We start from the raw sequence: 4,664 nt of genomic DNA on the forward strand, positions 1-4,664 counted from the left end.
CTTACAAGTCTCGGAGCCCATATCGCTGGATTTAAATAGAGATTTCTTAAAACAAGGGCAATCTTCTTGAATGCCAAATTTCCTGAAGATAAAGGTCAAGTCTTGAACAAAGGCACTTAGAAGTACTATGCCATTCGAGAAGAAGATAAATGGGGCACCAGCAAAAAGAGTATATATATATATATATATATATATATATATATATATAAAGTTAGGTATAGAGTCATGATGGTAAGAATGTAGGTACATGACTGTTGATCGAAGGACACATATAAGAACATACTCACAGAGTTATATACGCTATGTAACCTTCAAAAAAATTGTTTAATCCACAAGTCTCGAGGCTTACAATTAAGTGATAACAAGAAGTTGGAACATATAAAGATTTTATAAAAGTAGTAGATAAATTTGTTAATAAAAGAAGAAATTTTATTAAAGAACAACTTCGTTACATTACGCCAATGAGATCATGTCAATATTGGATTAAGTAAATGTAACAAAAAAATAGTGTAAAATTAAAGGTATATTGCAAGCTCCCTCCCAAAGAGGAAACCTATGGAACATCATGAAAACATGAAAATTTCAATATCCTATGAGACTTTATCTAGAAAAGCAGATAGGTATGCTAATGAGAGATGTAAATTGAAAATAGGTGAATTGACGAGTCTGCTATAATTCTGTAATGGTGAATGAAGTCTATTAAAAAAAATCTCTAATAATGCTGTGTTGTAAATTTTGTATTTGTTAACACAGTTTTGTAAAGTTTCCTCACAAAACTATTTTTTTTAAGAAAAACGATATATTCTCCTGGTAAATAAAAAACAATTAAAAATTTTAATAAATTTACTCTATACGTGGCTTTCCTATTAATAATTGGTGTATAATTATAAATTTTCCTTGTATTTTTATTGCATCTCATAAAATCCGACCTTGCACTGAATTTTGGATCATAGCACGTAAAAAAACTATCCAGCAAATGGGGTCCCCGAGTCCATTACTTGTTTCTCTCTCTAAAACATATTGAAGCTGCCTCGTATTTTGATTTGCCCTGGTGGGTTGAAGCGTTCCAGAGTTTTTTATTGTTCATTCTGTAAAACATTTGTACCATGTGTTTTGAACTGCATAAAATAATTCAATACTCTAAAAAAACACTTGTATAATGCAAATGTAGTTGTCTTTAATGTGATTCTTTAGACTTTTTTGGTGCTAGAATCTGTTGAAAAATTTTGAGGTGAAATCTAGATTTGTGTTATTTAAACTGTTTTTTTGATCATATATATGGATTCAACACCCTTAAAAACCTCTAGGGCACTTCTATTGTGCAAGGGTTACCCATCAAACTTGTGATTTCAATAAATTCTTGTCGGCTTTTAGAGAAATTAGACCAGAAAAACCCACTTGGAAAACTTCCAAAAAATCTCACTAAAAACAACTCAAATGCAAATTTCATAACTCAAACTTATAAATTTAACAAATATCTACCAAATTTTAAACCAAAAAAAAAACCACAAAATATACCAAAATAACAAACTCCAAACCATATAATAGTTAGTCTACATACTATTGAATTAGGCATGAATCAATTACAAGTTCAAGATGCGCCCCTATATAATGCAAATGGAGTTGTCTTTAGTGCGACTTTTTAGACTTTTCGGTGCCAGAATCTGCGGAAAATTTTGAGGTGAAATCTTGATTTGTGTTATTTAAACTGATTTTTTGACTGTATATATGGATTCAATACCCTTAAAAAACCTCCAGGGCACTTCAATTGCACAAGAATTACCCATCAAACTTGTGATTTCAATAAATTCCTGCCAGATTTTAGAGAAATTAGACTAAAAAAACCACCTGGAAAACTTCCAAAAATTTTCACTAAAAACAATTCAAATACAAATTTCACAACTCAAACTTATAAATTTAACAAATATCAAACAAATATTAAACCAAAAAAACCACAAAATATACCAAAATAACGAACCATATAATAATTAGTCTACATACTATTCAAGATGTGTGCAACATAACTACACGCTACAACCAGAGCACTTGTACCACATGCCAAGGAAGTCCCCATGTGCTGTGTCATTCATTACCAAGACTTTTTTTAATTAGCCAATGAGGCAATCATATATCGAATAAATAAATTTAAAAAAATTAAATATATATAAACCTAGAAAGTTTTGTTTTAAATATCCAATTATATCAAATATTTAAAATAATAAAACTTTCTGGTGTCAAAAGCAAATTAATATCAGTCAAATGGTAAATGATTGCTATATACACTACTTTCAGCAAGTATAATAAAAGTTGACCAACCCGATTGAATCTCCCATCTTTTTTATGTGCCCAAAATCTAACAAAATAAACCAATCACAATTTGAAAAAACTCTGGGGCATTAAAGCATTTTTTTTTTTGTAAGCTTCGGTAGGACCCTCTCATTTTCGAGTTTTTACATGTCCGTTATTCACCCCATTTCCGGGGAGGGTAGCACAAGAATCGAACCCAAGATCTCCGGTTCAGTGAGACCTCATTTCCACGGCCATTGCCACTTGAGCTACCCCATGCGGACCTGGGGCATTAAAGCCATTGAAACATGTTATGAACCTAATATGATAATGTCTATTAAATTGACTGGAAAGGGTTGTGCTTATTCCTGAAGAAAAGCAATATGTATCTGAAATTAAAAAGTGAACACTTTATAATTTTATGTGCCCAAAATCTAACAAAATAAACCAATCACAATTTGAAAAAACTCTGGGGCATTAAAGCCATTGCAACATGTTATGGATCTAACTAACAAAATAAACCAATCACAATTTGAAAAAACTCTGGGGCATTAAAGCCATTGCAACATGTTATGGATCTAATATGATAATTGCTAATAAATTGACTGGAAAGGGTTGTGCTTATTCCTGAAGAAAAACAATTTGTAAATGAAATTAAAAAGTGAACACTTTATAATTGAAATTGAAAAATCTGAATTTTGAAAATTTGAATTTCTAAACAAAAATCTGAAAAGCTACTGCATTTTAAATAAATTTAATAAAATTTTTTTATTTAATTAAATAACTTTAAAACAAAAAGAAAGAAGTATGAGCGCCAGGTCAAGCAAAGTCTCCAACCCAGAACGGATGTTGCAATTGGCCAAAGAATTGGCCTCTCCAAGAGGATATGCAGAACAGACTCCAAAATACTCCTTCCAATCCTAGTCTTAGTGTGTTTATGTAGATTCTTATCATTCCAAGATCAGATATGATATGAATGTGATAACATGAGAACAATTTAAAAAATAGCCATTCTAAAGACAGTATTAGATATTATTTATTTTTGGAGAATAGAAAAAAAAAAGATAAGATTCTTAATTTAGATAGATAAGATATAACACAATTTTGGGCAAATAAGAATATTATTTTAGTAAAGATAAAATTATAGATATTATTTATTTTTGGAGAATAGGAAAAAAAGATAAGACTCATATTTTAGATAAATAAGATCTGATACAATTTTGGGCAAATAAGAATATTACTCTAGCAAAGATAAAATTCTTTACTATGGTGTAGTCTCATCTCTTCTAGATAATATAAATCATAGTAAAAATAAGATAAAATATTATTTTGACATTGTGTAATAAAGTCATAGTAAAAACAGGATAACACATTATTTGACATTGTGTAGTCTCATTCTTTACGATAATAAAGTCATAGTAAAAATGAGATAAAACATTATTTTGACATTGTGTAGTCTTATCTTTCCAGGGGTAAAAATAAAATAACACATTATTTTGACATTGTGTAGTCTCATCCTTTCCGGTAATAAAGTCATAGTAAAAATAAATAAGTTATAGGAAAAATAAAAATAAAAGGTTTAAATAGATTTTAATTTTTTCACAAAGAAAATTATAATTTAGATAAAATAAATTTTTTATTATTTTGTAAAAAAAATATTAATTAAAAAAATCTAATAGAAATAAAATAAAACAAACAAATCTTTTATTAGGAAAGGTTTAAATAGATTTTAATTTTTTCCAAAAAAAGAAAATTATAATTTAGATAAAATAAATTTTTATATTATTTTGTAAAAAAAATATTAATTAAAAAAATCTGATACAAATAAAAAAAAAAAAAAAAAATCTTTTATTATAATTTAGATAAAATAAAATTTTCTATTATTTTGTAAAAAAATATTAATTAAAAAAATCTAATAGAAATAAAATAAAATAAACAAATCTTTTATTAGGGAGTCAGAATATGTGTCAATGGAGGGTACCCCTACCGCATTCCATTGCATTTAAGAGGGGATGGTGTGACTATCTCACCCTATGCAATCACACATGTTAACTGTAATACATATCTTTGCATTAACATGGTAGCTCTCATTCCTTCTGCGAGCTCTTGGCCCATTTGTCGCAGCTTTGTGTTCTCCTGCAATCTATGTAGCATTCCCCCATCGCAAGTGGGATATTCCCCCACGACGTTGGGTTTGTAGAAACTTTGTTCGTCTATCATGGCTCCATGTTCTTTTGCAATGTCTATGACAATCCCCCATCGCAGGTAGGATATATCCCCGACAACATTGGCTTTGTGGAAACTTTGTCAATGAAGTTTTCGGTCCCTTGGAGGTTGGCCTCCATTATACACATCTTGTGTTGATATTTCACACGTGG

This window comes from Pinus tabuliformis, chromosome 1_2 (genome assembly GCF_031772625.1).
Source record: "Pinus tabuliformis cultivar Carrire ecotype Pingquan chromosome 1_2, CPIR1, whole genome shotgun sequence".
NCBI classification, from domain to species: Eukaryota; Viridiplantae; Streptophyta; class Pinopsida; order Pinales; family Pinaceae; genus Pinus; species Pinus tabuliformis.